The sequence below is a fragment of the Lissotriton helveticus genome, chromosome 8 (genome assembly GCF_964261635.1).
Source record: "Lissotriton helveticus chromosome 8, aLisHel1.1, whole genome shotgun sequence".
NCBI lineage: Eukaryota > Metazoa > Chordata > Amphibia > Caudata > Salamandridae > Lissotriton > Lissotriton helveticus.
This window is the reverse complement of record NC_136069.1, coordinates 1,526,341,491-1,526,362,331: the sequence shown is the minus strand read 5'-3', so window position 1 is coordinate 1,526,362,331 and position 20,841 is coordinate 1,526,341,491. Positions and strand designations below refer to the sequence as shown.

At 44.7% G+C, this 20,841-nt stretch overlaps 1 protein-coding gene across 1 annotated transcript in view; it reads right to left on the bottom strand.

Moving 5' to 3' along the window:
* The window catches only part of GDPD4 (glycerophosphodiester phosphodiesterase domain containing 4), a 371,535-nt gene extending 351,785 nt beyond the window's left edge, over positions 1–19,750 (bottom strand). Inside the window, exon 1 of the mRNA XM_078658510.1 lies at positions 19,463–19,750. The gene's annotated coding sequence lies outside the window, so the exon portion shown is untranslated. The remainder of the gene's footprint in view (positions 1–19,462) is intronic.
* Positions 19,751–20,841: the final 1,091 nt, after the last annotated feature.

The window sequence follows — 20,841 nt, the reverse complement described above, 5'->3', positions numbered from 1 at the left end:
ATCTTCATAAAACAAAGAAGCACTTACTTCATATAGTTAAGAGGAATGGCCCTTGTTTGATGGGGATTTATGTATTTGTAGTATTGTTGTGTTCTCTATAGGAGGATTCATGTTATCACATAATTCTGGATAAAGACGCACCAGGAACAATCACATTGCCACAACGCACACAAAGTCACGGATTACATTTCCTTGTGCTATGTTACGCATCTCTAGTGTAGAATACGTACTGGACATTCACCCAAGGAGGTAGCACATAGTAATTAACCAGTAGAAAGAACTCCATTTGGGTAGATATTTTGTGCAAAACTTTGGACTCTGGTTGGATAAACGGTCAGGTGGGGTTCCTTTGTGGCCAAGTCACTCACACAGCTACTGACATACCAATACACATACATAGATGCATTCAGACACTCACCCAGACATTCATGCACCCACTCCCACAACCACTCACACAGCCACTCACAGACCCATTCAAACACCCACTGGCCCACTCAGACACAAACACCCACTCACAGGCCCAATCAGATATTCAAACAGCCATTTACAGACCATCTCAGAGACTAACACACCCCCTCACAGACCCACTCATGCACTCACATTTCACTCGTACAAAACCAGTGAAATTCAGCAGACTAACACACCCCCTCAAAGACCCACTCAGACACTCATGCACTCACATTTCACTCGCAGCCGCGGTCGGTAAGGGAGTACCTGCCGGGCCGGTGACGTGGGGAGGGGGAGGGGCAGGGTGGGGGTCAGTAATGTATGGATAATGGAGGTTTGCAGGTAAGTAAACATTTAAATAAATCAAACGCATTTCGTTGCACGCACTGCATTGCATTTGGGGATGCAGTGCACGCAACGAAATTCGTTTGCTTTATTTATATGTTTACTTACCTGTAAACCTCCATTATCCATACATTACTAACCCCCACCCTGCCCCTCCCCCTCCCCACGTCACCGCCCCGGCAGGAACTCCCCGACCGACCGCGGCTGTTCACTCGTACAAAACCAGTAAAATTCAGCAACTAACTATAACTTAAGCCTCATGACCTCACATATTACATCACTCATGACATGGTCAGTGACATCACTGATGACATCTCAAATGACATCACTGATGGCCTCAGACGCCCATTTACACCGCTATATAATCTCTCATATGCCCACACACCACACAACCACTCATATACCCATTCAAAGACCTATACAAGTACTCACACAACCACTCACTCATCCATAGAGCCACTCATACACCCACTCACTCACTCATACATCCACTCACACAACCACTCACTCACCCATACAGCTACTCATACAACCAGTCACTTACCCATATGGCTACTCACAAAGCCACCCACACAACTACTCACATATCCACTTATTCACCTATAGTCACTCACTCACCCATGCAGCCACTCAACACAGGCACTCACTCACCCATACAAGCACTCACACAACCACACAACCACTTACATGCCCATTCACACATCCTTACAAACACACACACATTTGCTCACTCACCCATACATCCATTCACAGACACTTACTCTACATACAGTCACTCACACACCAACTCACTTAATCAAACACCCACTCACTCACCCATACAACCACTGACACACCCACTCACTCACCAATACAGTCACTCACTCACCCACACATCTACTAACAGACCTACTGATATACCCATAAAGTTACTCAGACATCCATTCACACATGGATACACACAGTCACACAGCCACACACATCCTATATGTTAGAAATAGTATCCCTCCTTAGTAGTACATACAGTATACTATTTTAACTTTTGTAGTATACTGGTATATATGTTTAATACTCAAACGTTTAGAAAACACACACTGTCAGCAGTGATGTCATCAGTGATGTCATTTGAGATGTCATTTGAGATGTCATCAGTGACAATGTCACGAGTGATATATGAGTTCATATGCAGTGCATTGTGGGGGGGTTAAGTTATAGTTAACAGAGCTAACTATAACTGCTGAATTTCACTGGTTTTGCACAAGTGAAGTGTGATCCCAACTATAACGTCCCTGTAACCTTTGCTTTTTTCAGTAAATATATATATTAGGAAAAAAAATGCACTCCAGCAGTTATTGATAGCAGGTCACTGACTATTATCCTACACATGCACGTGTGCCCATCATGCAGTGCAATGTATCATAGGAATTGAAACAAATCTTGGACTATTTCCATATGCAACAATTTATTGAAGAAAGTGTGTTTGTCTGTACAATCAAACGCAGACTGACATTCCACAAAGCTGTAACACAATGCACAAATATATGACCCATAGGCCCAGATTCACAGAAGTTTAGCTTTGGCTTAGCGTTACTTTTGTAATCCTAACCTGATGCTCAATCTTTTTGGGGAAAACAAAACCAACGCTAATTGGTATAAGCATTGGTTTGCATTGAAAAGTAACGCAAAGTAGTATGAAACGCTGCTTTGCATTACTTTGGGGCAAGGGGGTATTACATGGATGGTACATGGGTGTTCCCATGCAACCAACCAAGATTTTTGACGCTAAACCCCATCTAATAACATTAGTAGATAGGGTTTAGCGCCATTAATTAATGCCACTGAAAAGGATAAGTGAAAAGGTGAAATGTTTTCATTTCTCCATGCTTTTCCGACTTTGCAATTGTGCTGCACTGTACAGAACACTACAAAGCAGGAAAAGGTTTCAAACTTGTCTAGCCATAGTGTTTTGTGCAGGAAGGGTATCCTTCCTGTACAAAATCTACGGTAGACTCGGGCACGTTCCCTTGCACTATGGCGTAAAGGTGTGTGCCTGGTGCATGGAAGCTGAAATCTGCCCCAGGCATAAGGGAGAGGAGAGGGCCATATCTCTGTAAATATATGGAACCCCCCTGCTCTGTCCTTGCCATGCAAAGCAGCACAGCAGTTTTGACTGCTGCTTTGCGTTCTGTGACTCCTTTGAGAATCTGGGTCATAGACTTTCACTTTAAATAACCAAGAGCAAAACTTAGAGGCAGTGTTCCAACTACCACTTCATTAATAGGCAATAGGCTATCTCACTTCACCCACGCCTCAATATGCTGCAAGAGCATTTTAATAATGACTTCATGTGCACAACCATTAAATATATTGATCTTTGGGCCACTGGATCTTCTCTATTAGCTTTTTACAACTGTCTACAGAGGGTTTCAGCTCCGTGTAATAACATCATGTCAACACAAACACATAAAGATACCACTAATAAAAAGGGGTGTTGGATCAACCCTCTTCATTCATTGGCTTATTTGGAGTAGCACTCTAGAGGCCCTGGCTCAATCGGCTGTCTGGAACGCTTTGGCTTTAGCCCACATCATTTTGCAGACAGGTGCATTTCTTCTGTTCTTTTTATCCCGCTTTGGTGCTGGGAGCAAGTAGTCCCTGTTTTGTTGTTGTTAGCAAATATTTGCATTCATTGTTAAAGTTTGTGTGAGTGTAAAGAATTGAATACAAGCCACCGTTCATTACTGGGATTGCTGCTGCCACTTTCAGGATGCACACTGGCACTTTATTTTTAATTTTAAATCATTTTTAGATTGCGAATGTGGTTTGCTCTGCACATATAGACTGCTTTATTTGGTCCTCATTTTCAGTTCTATGTAGTTTCAACCCGTTGAATGCTGAGGACGGACCCGGCCATCCCACGTGACGGTGGGCGTGTGTAAAGGACAGCCGGGGGCCTTCCAAACCCCGCCCACTGATTAAAATGCCCGCACCGTGGCGGAATTCGCGCCGCGGTCAACGGGTTAATACAGTATTAAGCTGTTTGTTGTATTCTCAGTATATACTACTAGCAGCCCGCCCGACCTTGTCCGGGAGCAATCAGGCTTCCCCGACCCCCGCCCGCCCCGACATAGCAGCCCATCCCGAAATGAGTGTTCAGGGCCCCCGCCGCCCCGGCCCCCGCCTGCCCCCTGCCATGAGTGTTCAGGGCCCCCGCCCGCCCCGTCCCCTGCCTGCCCCGACCCCCGCCTGCCCCGACATTGTCCGTGGGTCCCCCGGAGCCTTACCTCAGCCGCCGCTCCTCCCCCGCGCTCCTCAGTTCACCGCTCAGTTCCTCGCCGCTCGTCACCGCTCCTCCCCGCCTGTCCGCCGCTCCTCACCGCTCCTCACCGCTCCTCCCCGCTTGTCCGCCGCTCCTCCCCGTGTCATGTCTGCCGCTCCTCCTCGCGCTCCTAGACGCCGCTCCTCCCCGCCCTCCTGACATCAGCACGCAGGTCGCGGCCGGTGCTTCTTCCAGGGGACTACTTTTTTTTCGGTAAATTTTTTAAATAACGTATATTTTTTAACTTTATATAGCCTATGTCCATCTGCACACCCTGACGATTACAACGATGTATCGGGTGTGTGGATTGGCGCTGTGGTTCCCGAGTTTACCCGCCTCAAAGGTTCAAAATTCTTCCTTTATAATAGTAGTATAGATTTGCATCAATGCTTGTTTAACACGTCTGCTCTTTTGTACAGCGCTCCGATACCCTTACGGTTCATGTCTGCACTATATAAAACTGCTCAAACAAATACGACAACTTACATGAATTTATATATTCTGTACAATCGAATGAGCTCTATAATGTTATCTTACTATGACTATATTTGCCCATTCTGAATGTTTACAATGGTTTTTTTGGATTGTTTTATCTGGCTGGTTCATAGATAGTGATAAATATGTCATGTCTTTGTATTACTGTTTTTGTGATTGATTTTGTTTCATGTATTTTGTATACCTCTTTTATGGTTGTATAAACCGAATAAACAATCTTTGAACTTGAACCTGCTGCTGCCACCGTACACATGTGATTATTATTTCACCGGTAGCTGTAGCAGTGCAAGTGGTTTAAGACATGTCTCCAGTTTGCTCTATTCTCTGTTCAGTGCTCCCTGCTATGCACTGCTTAAGCCGCACATCCAATGTGGGGGTTGCTTTGCACGATCTGACAACACCACTTGAGGGCTTCTCCTTTAATTGAAGGATGTTTGTGTTGAAGATGAGAGCTGCTATGCTTGTGGGTACAGTGTGGCTTCACCCCCTCGCCTGAACTCTCAGCTTGGCTGCTTGTGTTGAGCAAGGCTCACAGCTAAGCTGCTGTGAGGAGGCACCAGAACAATGAGTGCTGCGCAGCTCTGCTTCCGCAGGGACAGGCACTACTTTGCCACACTGTGGACCCTTCCCTCTGCCCCTACCTGATCATGGCCTGCAAGCCTCTGCCCATCAGCACAATGTTTTAGGCATGCCAGCACACTTCCATACCCTACAGCTAGAGCGACCACAAGGCACTCGTACCCAACCTCCTGAGCGCTCATTCCAGTGTGGACTTTCAAACACTACATCTCCATATCTCAGGCTGCAGTCAGGCAGTGTTTTGCTACAAACAGTGTGTCTCTGTCTGCCTGTGGCCTTAGACAGGGAGGGTGACATGAGAATGTGACATTTACATTTTAGCCTTCCATCGGAGATTGCGTGATACGCTTCCGGTGTAGTGCCTTGCCTGGGTGTGGCGTGGAGAATTTGCTCTACTAGGGCGAGAGACCATTATGACGATCTATCCTAAAGTCTTTAAGGGGGCAAAGAGGTGAGATCTTCCGTTCTTCTGACTTGTGGGATGGCCTTAACCTCACCCCTAGCAGGGGCGGCCTTAGGCATGTGCAAGCTGTGCACCTGCACAGGTCCACCAAACCCCAGGGGCCACCACGCCAATATATATCCTTAATATAATAATCTTCTGAGGATGGATACATATTTGCGTGGCGGCCCCTGGCAGGGATTTGGCGGCCTCCGGCTCTGTTCCACTTCCAAACACCCTGACTATCCCCCCCTCCCCTCCTCACTGTCCCACGCACCTGCGTTCCTCCTGGTTCCTGATTGGCATTTTTTTTCCCTACCCACTGCTGGCCCGCTGGTACCGTCCTGAGCTCCGGGGGCCCCGTCTTCCGGGGGCCCCTACCTACGCTACCTGCCCAGGGCCGCCATGTGCCTAGAGCCGCCCCTGCCCCTAGCACACAATACTCTGTATTCCTGTGGCATCAAATGATATGGCTGTCTGAATGGATAGAAAGATTCTGCCAGTTTGAGGCTTTTACAATAAAGGCACTGTCAATAATGGGGCCAGCCTTGAGATCAGAGGTGGAGTTTGGTTATATATGTGAAGCTTTTGCGGAAGGAAAAGTGGTCCAGTCCAATGGATTTATTTATTTATTCATTAGAGGGGTTTTGTATAGTGCGAACTTGACCCGTACGAGTATCAGAGCGCTGTACGCAAAAGCAGACATGTTAAACAAGCATAGATGCAAATAGTAAATACTGTACATATACCAAACAGGTTTAGCATAGAAATGAGTAAAGGAAAAACAAGAAACAATAAATATATTGTAACAAAATTGCATGGTAGATTGGAAGGCCAGAGATGTATACATGAAATAATATTCAGATTAATGGAGGTGGGGGGAAGAAGTAGAGATTTAGCCAACTTCCTGTTTATATAGACCCAAAAAGACTTCAGGGGGGGGGGGGGGGTGAACCAGTTGAATCTCTGTCTTGCCAGGGTCTCTGGAAAAAATGTTCTTGAGACCCTCAACCATGCTGTCACAGGCTGCAGTGTGTGTTTACCTCTACTTGCGTGATCTGGTAGATAGCGTCATCATTGGGTCTTTATCACTGGAGTGTTCCGTCCTCCAAATGATATTACATCCTCCACCAGGAGGGAGACTGTCTGGGTAACAACAGTAGCTTTTGCTTAAATTTATATCTTGTCCAGTATGATCAATTTTAATAAAAACTGGATAAAGAAAAGATAAAAAAAATAGTTTGGTGTTGATATGGGCAATTTAGTAGTCCTCAACACGTGGTACTCCGGTCGACATGTTTCCGCCAATATGAGCCCATGTGGATCTTGTGGCTTTTTATCAGGACCCTAAATGTTGCAGAGCTGCCATCTAGGGTACTTCAATAACATGCATAAGTGTGGGTCTGATGGCATTTCGGCACACGCGGGAGATGCAAAAACATTAGCTACTCAGCAACCGGCCCGATCAGAAGAACACTGCACAGAGCGCTTCCCGAGTCCAGGGGGATCCAACTGGTCCCTCCCACCCCCCAGTTATTGGCCAATGTAAAACCAGTAAATATTTTTGGATCCAGAGCAAAGTGTACTCTAGGAAGAAGATGGATGAGTGATTTACCTCGCCCACACTTATGCACATTATTGAAGTGCCCTAGATTGTAGGTCATCAACATTTATGGTTCAGATGAAAGCCACGAGATCTGCAAGGGCTCAGATTGGCAGAAACATGTCGACCTGCCTACCAGGTGTTGTGGACTACTAAATTGCCCATATCTTATCCTTGTCCAATTTGTATTCAAATTGTTCATACTGGATAAGAGATCATTTTAAGCAAAAGCCCCTGTTGTTCCCCAGACAGTCTCTCCCTGGCTGGGGGATGTAGCATCAGTTAGAGAATGGGACACTCAAGTGCTAAAGACCGGATGATGATGCTATTCACCAGACCACGCAAGCAGAGGTAAAAAACACACTGCAGGCCATGACAGCATAGTTGAAGGTCTCAAGTACAATTATTCCCTAGACCCTGGCAAGAAAAGATTCAAGTGGTTCATCCACCCCTATGATTTTTGTGTACACGAAATAATAGTCAATTTGAGTGGCTTCAGGTCTATTATTAAAGGTATTTATTCAGCAGCAATAGTTTTTCTTCTTTCTGAAGGAGGTGGTTGAATCGTTAGATCTGGTTTCACCAGGAAGTGCATTCCATATTCTAGGAGCAAGACCAGAGAAGGAGCATTTATACGTTCTCTTCTTTTTGAATTCCTGAGGTTTCAACAGTAGAGTTAGAACTGAGCTCTAGAGAATGCCTCCAAAGTTTGCCTATCTGAGGCAGAAGGTGTGGTGCAGTGACTGTGGTACGAGGAGCTCATCGTCTGCATCTACCTGAGCGAGCGTGTGGCGTACAGGTACAGATGAAGAGGGATAAACTCCCAATACATAGCACTTGCTTCATGCTCAATGTACAAATAACTCTTCTGCACATCCAACAGGGTTATCTTTGCAAAGGCAGTCGAGGCCCGGTTGCCATGGGGATGTTCTTGAAATACCCCTGTTCCAAGCCCAACTGGACTGGCATCCACTACAAGATAAGTGCCTTTTGTTCGACTGGAGTATGTCATCACGGCCTCGCGCTACATGGCTTTTGTGTACTCTGAAAGCTTCCTCGTGCTTATTAAAGCATTCCCATGGCAAGGTGTTTTTGAGGAGCCGATGAAGTGTTTCAGTGATGATGGCCAGGTTTGAAATGGCTGCAATAAGTGGTCGCAGCCAAGAACCTACAGTGCTCTGGGCTGCTGCTGAGAGTTCATGCAAGAACTAAGAGTACTACCTGTAGTATGCAAAATGTTTGTTTTTGCAGGAGCATCTGGATTTTCCAAAGTTTTTTATCATAAAAATCTGATTTTTATACATTTTTTTATATCAAAATACAACCTTTCCTCTGATTCCACTGCCCTGTGTGTCTCGTGGAAAACATATGTCCACTGGATATGTTCATGTGCAAAACAACTGCACTACATAGAACACACACAGAAATGTTGATATCCGTCAGGTAAGAGGCGTAGAAAATTATGGTGACAATCTGGACTGCAAGAACTACACGTGGCAGGTTCAAAACGCGATTAGGTTTTTGTAATAAAAACTATGCCTACTTTGTTGAGGATTTACTCGGACTTGTGCACTTTTGAGTCGTCGCGAAGGGTCTCCATCAGATAGAAATTGTTGTCCGGGGTGCTGGCCTACTCACCCATCCTAAGGTGCATCTGAAAGCTTGGCCTGCAGCTTGAAGCTGCTTCCTGGGAATAAAGGTTTTACCTTCTTTATCAGACACAGCTGGTACCAGGTTTCCTTTATTCAGGTGCTCCCTTCCAGTGGCACAGCCAGTGTGCATTGGTCCTAATGACTTTGCATACCCGAGTGGGACGGGTATGCTCAGACGTATGTCCCGTGGTCTCCATGCCACTGGAATCAAGCTATCCAGGCTGATGAGGGCTGAAAGCCCGAAACCGGTCCTTGGATGCTTGTTTCCAGTCCAGGGAGGACCTGGCTTGGCAGTTCGGGCTGGACTGTTCCCATGGGGCACAGGGTCAAGACTGATTGCATATAGCTGGGTTCAAACTGGAAAGGCATGGTGAGCAAAAAAACGATGGATTTAGGCCCAGATCTCTGTACTGGGGTGAATGTATGACATTGTTCTGCATTCTGTCCATCACCTGTTGTTTTTGCTTGGTCCTAATGACAGCACAGAAAATGGCCCCAACCCGTCTTATAAAAGTAAACTGTAATTGGGGTGTAAGTTGCAGGGCACTGGTGCCACTCCACCTCCTACCCTAGTGATAGATAATGTCCTGGATCCATGCCCATATGCGTTTCTACTTCCCGGGCGGTTCACTGCAGGAGAATGCGGATCATCTACCTCATTGGCCCCCTTAGACGGAACTCGGGGCATGGGGCGATGGTTGATTTCCTATTTCATGACATAAGCCAGCGTCCATCTTCCCTTCAACTCCTGGGCAGTTCTTTCATTGTGGAAAATGTCCCTGCAGCTGCCTGTGCTGTGGCTGTTCTCTGTGGGTGAGGCTAACTTGCATTGCTGATGGCAGGAGTGTACATAACCTGTGTATGGGGGGCTTACACAGGTGCTGCCTCGGATGGCCATGTTCTGTATATGAAGGAAGCTTGCACTACTTGTGCATGTGATGTTGGTCAGTGTGCAAGAGAATTATGGAGTGCCTCTGCGTGGCTGGACAATACTTAATTTGTGCGGGTGGTTGCAGGTGGTGGGTACCAGCACTGATTTTTAGAAACTGGCTTTATTTTTCATCACCAGATTCAGAGAGATTCAGAAAAAGGGAGAAAGATAGGAAAACATTTGTAAAGGGAGAGAGTATTCAGCAGTGGCACAGCATGCTAAAAACAATTTGGGCCCTCTAAATATTTATTTCCTCATTTATTGACTAATTCGGGTAAGTACCCTCAGAACAATTGTTTATGTATAAGCAAGCATTTCAAGTTAAAGACTGGGGCTGGGCGTGCTCTTTGTGTGAAAATGAAGCTTGTGAAAACCTTTTGCTAGACAATAGTCATAACTGGTGGCTTGGTCACCACTGTTTTATAACTCAGCAGCACAACCCAGGCGGTGCATGTATCATCCTGCAGGGAAAACATGAATGGGGAAAGCGGAGCGCACTTTGATTCATGACCAATGTACAAAATGAAACCTGGATATGATCCAGGTGCACAAGGCAACAAATGGAGACCCTGTCTTCTGAGTCAACACTGGTTGCTAGGGGACAGCAATGGAGACAGTCCTTTCTAACAAATGCCACACTCCCAGGAGAAATATGCAAAGTATCCAGATTTCGCAGTAGAAGTTGAAGTAAACAAAAAAGTATAATAAACGCACCTGATGGCAGCAAGACAGCTGCAAGCAGGAAGAGACAGATCTGTGTTGAACCCAAATCACTCATGAACGTACAGCAAGACTTCTTAAAAAGAATAACAAACACCGCGGTCTAAGCATAGCGCAGGCATCTGGCAGCAATCAAAAGAGCAAGTGCTGCTACGTGGCTGCATCATGAGCAGGTGTGACGTCATGAATACATACAGAATATACATTAATAGTACTGCGCGATTTTAAAGGATCTATCCAGTCAAGAGGGGAATACATGTATTATCACCAAGTTGTGCATTGCTATCAAACGCTAGCTAGAGGCTCTGTTTGATGAGCTCTGCTTGGGTTTGGAAAGTACTGTGACATCATTCAAGGGATGAACCAACCAGGTGTCCGAGGCAGGGCCGCCTCCGAACCAGAGCCAGCCAAGCACCCACTGCAGCTCCCAAGCATTCTTCCAGCAGGTGAAGGCGTGGACCCCGCGGGGAGAATGTGGATATATAAACCTGGTGCATCCCTGCCACAAGGGTAGCCTGTTGGCCTGGTTCGTACTATGAAAATATCACATGCATGTATACATCAACAAGCTCTGAAATAGAAATGCAACACTAGGGAACGTGAAATGGAAAACAACCCCACGCACATGCTGCAGGGTGACCCCAACAATCAAAGAGTGCTGTGCTAAAGCACCCCTGCACACAGCACAACTGAAAACAGGATCTGACTGAGACCCTCATGATAAAGAGTACAAGCCCAGTACAACATGTCACTGGATGGAAACGTGTGTGAAGTTTGCAAAGGAGAGTGACAGGCAATAATAAGACCTTTCAATTATTTAGGCCACAAGCAGGCCTGGTTAGTTTGTGCATTGTAACTGCATGACCACCCAGGAAAGAGGCAGTCTACTATCGAAAAAGAAAGAAGTTACAATTTGTTAAGGAACACGACAAAGAATAGGAAATGTAAGACAAATCAGACCAAAAGTAACCCAACCTCGCTTACCATGGTTCGCGAGGCAGGTAGACTGGATGGAGTGTATGGATGCCCTATTATCAGGGCAATAACAGGTAATACGTGCCGACAAGGGAATTTGTTTGCAATGAACTTGTATCAGTATAGAATCACTTGAGAGGTTAGTCCATCTGGAACTAACACCAATGTGTCAAAGGACAACTTTAACCAATGAACTCGATAAGCATGAAAAACACGGGAGATCCTAATTCTTTGAAAGTACAAATTTGTTTATATAAAGCAATTGTCAAAAAGGAGTACATACATATGAATTAAATCAGCAAAAGATCATGAAAGGAAGTGAAATCAAACTATCATAACAGTTTATGACCAACAACTATTCCAACAAAATATGACACAACAAATCTCCTAATAAAGATATATGTCGCAAGAGAATAATACAATTTCTCCGGAATAGAAGGCGGAGTCGACGTTTCAGGCTTGTGGCTTCAGTCCTTCAGACCATCTTCAGGACAATGATATTTGCTACAAAGGACTCTTCTATGGATAATCAAATTAGGCCAAAAACCATGCGATGAATCAATGGTCACAGCCGTCAAATTTGACGCTGACGTCTAAAAGAGCGTGCAATTATTTAAAGTACAGCACAAACGTTTGAGTCAAGCAGGAGTGCAACCTTCCATGCGTTGAATGTTATTAATCATTCAGAATAAGTAGCGTTATGCGATGACCAGCATACGTCCGAAAATCAGGGCAGCATACAAGACGCATGGTTTTTGGCCTCATTTGATTATCCAAAGAAGAGTCCTTTGTAGCAAATATCATTGACCTGAAGATGGTCTGAAGGACTGAAGCCACAAGACCGAAACGTCGACTCCACCTTCTATTCCGGAGAAATTGTATTATTCTCTTGCAACATATATTTTTCATTAGGAGATTTGTTGTGTCATATTTTGTTGGAATAGTTGTTGGTCATGAACTGTTAGGATAATTTGATTTCACTCCCTTTCATGATCTTTTGCTGATTTAATTCATATGTTGGTACTCATTTTTGACGATTGCTTTATATAAACAAATTTGTACTTTCAAAGAATTAGGATCTCCCGTGTTTTTCATGCTTATCGAGTTCATTGGTTGAAGTTGTCCTTTGACACATTGGTGTTAGTTCCAGATGGACTAACCTCTCAAGTGGTTCTATACTGATACAAGTTCATTGCAAACAAATTCCCTTGTTGGCACCTATTACCTGTTATTATATTGCCCAAGCCTCCAAGGGTGTATTGGGTTTCCCAATGGATTTACTCTACTATTACCAGGGCTACTGGAATTATGTGATCCCATGTCGATGGGAGGGTTCCGCATTATCATGGTCTTACTGCAATTGCCTCATGCTCGGTCATCTGCTGCATAATTCCAATAAAAGAAATTCTAGCTAAAGTGGATTAAATGTTATGATTGAAAAACACCTCCTTTAGTGCAGCAGTGTGGTCAATAAGCCAGTTTTCACATTTCAGTTGTTGACTTCTCTATACAGATGTTAAGCCTTTTTTCAAAGGTGGACATTTTGCTCGGACCACACGGTCTGTTACCATGAGAAAACATCAAAATATTACTGCCACCATAGGCGCTGTATTAAGCGGCAATATGTGCCTCTTCTTCCCACATGACCCAGTCAAACTGCCATGTAATATGGGCTTCCGTTGCAGCATAAATCCAGGGTCCCTGACTGTAACTCAATGTGCAAGGACTGTCAGGACAGAGGGCGCAAACAAATTCCAATGAGTGACAGCAGCGAAGCTCACTTGGTTAAGCAATACCTAGCCTTACAATTTTAGAACCAAAAACTAGATACCTATGTAAAACCATTCTGTTCTAGGAAGGCTTCTGATTGGAAAGAAAGAACCCTCGATTTCTTTTATCTTTGTCTTATTCCTCAGTGAAATTTTACTCCATTATTAACAAAAAAATACATATTAAAAAAGTAAACTAAGAAGCAATATGTGCATTGTTGTTTCAATAATAGGAAAGGCGTATTTCAGTGCCAAATACTTTCTAGTGTAAATACATACTTCCTTTGTTTTCCAGATGTTTGTGATTTTTATGTTGTGCAAGACCTCGCGCTTTGCAAGGTCTCATACTGACTGGAAACCTCCTGGGGTGGCTGGGACAGCTTCCAAGCCAAAGAGCTCTGTGCTGTGTCTGAGGCATCTGTGAGGCTCTGTGGGAGGGATGCTGAACCTCCAAGAGATTAAAGACCCCCCTGCTGCTGCCTGATCTCAGACCCCTGCTTCCAGGGCACTGATGTACAACACACAGCCCCAGGATTGCACGAGGCAGGCTGACCCAGTTCAGCAGAGCACGCCCAGGCAGCTGGGAGCAGACATATGTCTTCAGATTACTGTTTCCTAACACCCTTTAGCATCAATTGCAAGATGTCTCGTGCCAGATCTGAGACGTCCCCCCAGATCTGATATTTTCGTTGCATTCTGGTACTTGCAGCCCTGCATTTATAGCATACGAGGCTAACTTCATGCTTGGGCTTGACTCCGCGCCTTGGATACACTAATGTACACAACAAGGCCCAGCATGGTCAGAAGTAGGTTGAAAGGGTTCAGCCAGCAGGCTCTGGCATCTCTGATGAGACACTGGTCAAGGGATTAGAACAAAATGTCCTTTCATAATTACGGCTCCTGGATGTATGATATGTATTTTTTTCCTTATCCATTTATCCCTTTTAATTTTTTGTTAATTCTATCTACATTTATCCATATTTTGTGTGATCATAAATCTACAACCCGTATATTTCTAGTTTAATTTTAACTGATAAGGGTTCGCTTGCATGCCTGGTGGCTTTTATTTAGGGTGACCAACTGGCATGGGTGCAAATTCAGGATAGTGAGTGTAAAAATTCAGGACAAAGGGACAAAAGTCAGGACAGAAGGTCAAGATTTAGGACAAAAATGTTCCTGGTGTGGTCGCCCAGGCCAACCTGTTGTCATTCGGGGCATGACAAAGGTCCGCAAGGGCTGTCGAAAACACACACACATCTTTCTAAGGCTGCAGCAGACTTAGAAATCTTTTTAAATGTGTGTGATTGGCTGAAAGAGCAGGGTAGGAAAGCTGCGTGAGCTACCGTGAACTTCTGTCCAGACAAGCACTGACTATGCCAGGGGAGGGATCCAAAAGAAGGCATATGATGGGAGTGCTGCGAGACCATGGCAGCCTTTCTGGATGAGTGCCACCCTAAGTCCGCGGCAACACACTGCAAGGGTCTAGGATTTCTATGCCACTTCAATCAATCAATCAATCAATCCATTTATAGAGCGCACTACTTACCCGCGAGGGTCTCAAGGTGCTGGTGGGGGGTGGCTGCTACTGCTCAAACAACCAGGTCTTGAGGAGTCTCCTGAAGGACAGCAGGTCCTGGGTCTGTCGTAGACAGATGGGGAGGATGTTCCAGGTTTTAGCGGCACGGTGAGAGAACGATCTGCCACCAGCGGTTGTTCGGCGGATGCGGGGGACGGTGGCGAGGGCGAGGTCAGCGGAGCGAAGCTGGCCGTTCGGGGTGTAGAAGGTGAGTCGTTTGTTGAGGTACGCTGGTCCGGTGTTGTGGAGAGCTTTGTGAGCGTGGGTGAGGAGCTTGAAGGTGATGTTCTTGTTGACGGGGAGCCAGTGCAGGTCTTGCGCTTATGACCCTTTAACAAAAAGGACATATTGCCCCTCACCACAGAGGGCATGTCACCCCTCATGACAGAGGGCATATCATTACATATGATGTTGTATTTAATTGTATGCAATATTCATGAACTCTCTTTAAAGTATTAGTCAGGTTGTCATTGATTATATAACATTAGAGACTGAAACCTGTGGGGGTGAAGTGTTGACGCTGTGATAATTCTGCCTCCAGCAGACCCACATTAACCAAATATAATTACCCACATGATGTGGTTACCAGCCATTTTCGAATTATAGCAACATTTATCCAACAATGAATGCTACTGGGCAACAATCTCACTGTTCAATTGTCGTTATCGCCCAACATGTGAGCATTGAGCATTTTGTATATGATAATCCAAAGTTATTTAATTGGGATCACCTTCTGGACCAGGGGTTCCATATGAATCTGGCAGCTCATTGTACCTTCAGGTCAAAAGTGCCTCGACATGACATTAACACATACCTCCGATACATGGCTTAAGGTCCGACACAAAAAGAAATTAAATGAACACAAAAGGTAAAATGGGTTAGGGATTCTTTGCTGGCTTAGATCATCATGCCCACGTTTACGGCACTTTGGTGACTTACATTCTAAGCTTTTTTGCAACTACTTCAGGAAAGACCCATTAGTCTATGTTTTAAGCACTGGAATCCTATTACAGGAGGCCAGGCAAGATGCAAATAGAATACTCTTTTTGAAACCAAGCATCCTATGTCCCATATATGCAAATACCATGAAGTTGTACAGGCCTTTTCAAGGGCTGAAAGAGGTATTAGCATCAAGCCATGTGATTCTCTATCAAAGGGGTGTGAACAGAGGAACAGAGAACAAGAATAACTTCCTATTTACAGGGTTTATTTTTTGCCGAACTGAGTTGTAAGCAGTTTATTAGACTTGGAAGGATGAATAGCTGAGTACCCCCTGACAGGATTCAGACCTGTGTAATGTAGGATATACGGAAGTCAGAAACGGGAATTTGACTCACTGAGTCATCTTACAGTTTACGGTGCTATTGCACACTTTTGCTTACTATTTCATAAAGTGGAAAATGTATACCTAGAGGACCATATTCTCTTTGTTAACCTGCTCGGTGGCTATCCCACGGCTTGCCATATAGCCGTTGAACAGAAATCACACATCAGCTGGTATTTAGCAGTTCGATCTCTGTACCTTTTTATTTCTCAGGTTTGCTGCATGCTTCTTTCTGTCACTTGATCTCCTCTTTCCCAGCTTGCTCTGTCCTAGTCTCTTGGTCTTCCCAATAGATTTTCGAGTTCATGAACTCGGTCTACTAACTGTACCTCGCAAAAACAAAATATCGTGTCATCAGGAAGCTCCAAGGATTGCAGTAATTAACGCCTCCCATGCAGCCTTTCACATGTTTGCATTTCTTGGGGGAAGAAAGCACCCTGGGTTTATTTCTTTTCAGCAGTCTGCCCCTCCCTCCAGAATGCAGCCCAGGAGACTCCCTTACACTGTAGCTAGGGAATCTAAATTGTGAAAATAAACTTTTGTACTTTAGCTGAGAGGCTGAAATTACCAACAAATGCTGTCAGTGAAGACATTTGTCAGTGACAAAGGACTTAAGGGCGAATTTACGGACTGTCTGTAAAAATTATAGATAGCGGTTACCCTACTTTTAGTGTATAAATTGAAATTGCATTTATATAGCGCTTACTACCCCTGAGGCGGCGTTGAAACACTTTATGGCGAGTAGCACACCACCCGGAAGCCCAAAGTCAGTGGTCAGTCCATTAGACATTGGGGTTAGTTTTGCATGCTCATTCCATGCATTCACACCAGTATCTTTATGGTACATTATTGACACAGATGTGAGCATCAGAGGGGGCGATGAGAGAAGCAATTGCATGCAGGAATTAATAGGATAGTTATGGTTTCCAAAAAGAGCTCAAGATGGATAGACGTGATTTAGAGTAACTTGAATACAGAAGAAGCAGACAGAAGGAAGAAGGGAAACAGTGGAGCACCTAAATAGGGTTTGGAAGTCAGTATTAATTTGATAGAATGTCAATTTGTCATGCAGGATTTTAAGGACTAAAACAGATGGAGAATTTTTGCATGTAATTTGTGGATTTAAACTTGTTGAGAGAAACACTCTTAAATTCTGCTCCTAAAAATGTAGCTTACACAATCTTTCTAGATGCAATTAAGAGGCGGCACAGATACTTCCAGCAGTGAAAAGGTAGCCCAGTGCTGGTTGAGACCCCATTTCTGTCAAGCAGTGCAACAAATAAGCACATTCCGTTACCTGTAATTAAAATGAGAACACCCCAGAAAGACCCTTTTACATACCTACTACAGCAGTATAAAATACTATAAAGAATCGTTACGGTTCATGTAAATCATATGCACCTTACATAAACTGTGCATATAATCTGAAAATAGGCTAGGTAAACACTCACCAACTTAAAACTATAACAAGGCAATAGATGAACACATTGCAGCAATCTTTAGTATATTCTGTCCATGTTTGTGACTCATTCAATACCTGGTTCAGAAGGTACTATCATAAATACTTTTATTTGATTTGTTAAAATCGTAAAAGGGTGGAACTTACCACCATGTGATAAACATCGACATCTTTGAATCAACGTAAAACAGCATAAAACATGCCCCCGTGTCCTAAGTAACTTTGTACAGATATACATGATAAGTAAAAACAGGGAGAGCGTTTTTAAATGTACAAAGATAAAAAGAAACAGGGGTAGCACTATTGTAGGGCAGTGGCCTTCTCATTAAAATATGGGGGCCAACAAATGACTGTTATAACAGGGGGTGCTGCACACATAAGGGCTTAAATTTGATTAGATGTAACTGTCCCCTCTTGTCTCAAATAAAATGCTTGCAGTTTATTAAAGTAACAGAGCAGGGGAGGGGGAGGAGAGTGACTGTAAAGAGAAGGAAGGAGGGACTGGGTCCAGCCGCAGGGAGTTCAGAAGGTACTGCCACTGCATCCACCCGAAGGGCCCCCACAGAACATGCACCATGTCTAGCGGAATGGATGTGTCTGAGGTCACTTTCATCTTCCAGCATCCACCCTGCCTTGTAGTGTCATAAGCAGACCTAAAACCCTGCCCAGTTTCCAACGTCCGTGCATGTTTTGCTACTCCAGTCCAGGTTTGTTCTTTTAATTATGGGAGGTATAGCCTTGTTTATGGCATTACAATATAGGACTGCAAGTCCCAGAATTCAAAGAAAAAACCTGGACTGGGACAGCACACCACGCATGAAACTGGGAAACTTGATAGCTATGCGTTTATGATACCTTCCTCCTATGTAATACTCTCTCACATGACAACATTAGCATCATGCTTTTAAACATATGGACACCTGTATCTGTTCAAAGCTCCATATAGTCCCATCTTTAAACTCCACCTGTCAGTCTGCACAACCATTGGCCTGGCAGTGAAGATTTACAGCCTGAGAATAGCTCGCAAGAAGGCTTATTCCCGCCCCCCGCCCCCCACCCCATTTAAAAATTAAATACCGAGAAAAAAGCAGGTGTTTTTCTTTATATATACCTCCGTAAAAATCAGTAAAAAAACGGGAAATTGCCTTTTATTTATAGGATGGGGGAAGCTCCATTTCTCCGTCCCTCATCGGCTGCTTTGTTTTTCACTTACGTTAGGTGTGCACATTTCAGGGAATAAAAATGCAAATAAGCGAGCTGTTTACAAGCCTATCGCTGCCCTTCCTGGTACCCGGGCCGCACGTGCCACTGTCATCACAACAGAGATTATTTCGGGGCCAGTAATTCGCTGCCACCACTTAGCGTGACAGGTCCTCGTTCCAGCTTGGCAATGGCTGGCAGTCCCATTCTAAATGCAGATGATTCAATGATCACCACCCCCGTTCCCCCATACACCCCCCCAAAAAAAATCAACCCGTTTCTTTCCCAACCAAAACACATTTTCCTCTTATCCGACATTTTACGATCATTTGCATTTGACAGAAAGATCCGGTGCTATTTTAGCTCTTGAGGGGGTGAGATTCCCCTCTGGTGCTGCGGGTAGCCGGTGCCTGCTGGTGCGGTTCATTAGGCACCAGGTCACATCCCTCCCTGTCTAGCTGCAGCCTGGGGATGGGTGCGGGATGATGGGGGTACCCATAACAAAACAGCGCTGACACCCGACGTGAAGTTTGAGAGGGAGGCGGGGGAGCGCGACGTCTTTTCCTTGGGTCCGGTAAAGGGGATAATCGGATGCCCCTCCACTGTCGAGCCGGTGGTACATGCCGGCAAGCCCCGGGGCCGCTTACCTTTGGGAATCCGCCTCCCAGCTGGTCGCCGGGCTGTGGCCAGGTGCGGGAGCCGACCTTTGAGAGCGGCCTCCCTCCCTCCCTCCGGTGAGTGAGCGCCGCTGCCCCGAGGATCGCAGGCTGTCAGATGCTGATGGACGGGTCCAACCTCTGGAGGGAGGGGCCTGCCGCTGCAGACACGGCAGAGGCGGCGCGGGGAGGGGGCTCTCCTTCCCAAAGCAGGGACTGCAAGTTGGAAGCAGCAGCGACAACCCGCAGCCGCCTGCTGCTGCTGCTGCTGGCGTGTGTGCGCTGTGCACGGCCCCTGCGTGACACTGATGTACACATGAAAGGGAACGCTGCAGGTGTCAAAAGAAAAGGTGTCGAGCTGAGTGTCAGCCAGCAGGGCCTCTACATGGAGCAATGCTAATGCTATGGGAAAACCTGAGACATTGTTTTTTATTTCATAACGTCAATTTCACAACGTCAATTTTTATTTTTCAGTTTTATATTGCAGGAACTCGACCCATATATCAGTATATCAGTCATTTTTTTTATTTGATCCAGACCTCAACTGAGATCAATAAATAAATAATTACATTTTTTTATTAATAATCTTAAAATGATTAAGATGAAAAACTTTTGCTTTTAAAACACTCTATAAGATGGTACAGTAGCAATATTCTATCACCACCCATACAACATTCAATAAAGATAAGATAAGATAAAATCTTCTGATTGTGCATTTTAACTTAGAACAGCTTCAGAAAGATTTTTAAAAACTTAAACAAGTTATGGCAAACAAATTCATTAACAGGAGAGTTACACAATGTAATTAGATCTTGGGCCAAGAATGCATTATACTTTAATTGGATTGGAATTATATAACGTCGTCGTGCCGCTATTTTACTCGCATTGAGACAATGTTTTTATTTACTACTGGGAATATTACATGTTATGTATCCAGTGCCAATTAGGTGATCAGATGGTTTCATTTCATCGGAACATCGGACACAATTTCTCCATTCCTTTGCTTTACACATTATTGTTATCGGGTGCATTGATCCAGTGGGCTCAATTAAAATGAATCAAAACTTCAACTCCCAGAATGCACATCTATGTAAAAGCAATGTCCTGGAATGGAAAAAGTTACCCCAACAGGTACAGTGGACCGCAGAATTCATTTTTAAGTGGTGGGGAGGCACGCATACTGCAGATCAAGGCCAAATAAATCCACGATGGATCTGCGGAACCCATTGCGCATTAAACACACACACATATATATATATACATATATATATAATATGTGTATATATATATATATATATATATATATATATATCGGCTCCGAAAAATCCTACCTCGTCTACAACGAGAATCAGGAAGCAGCACTCCAGGGT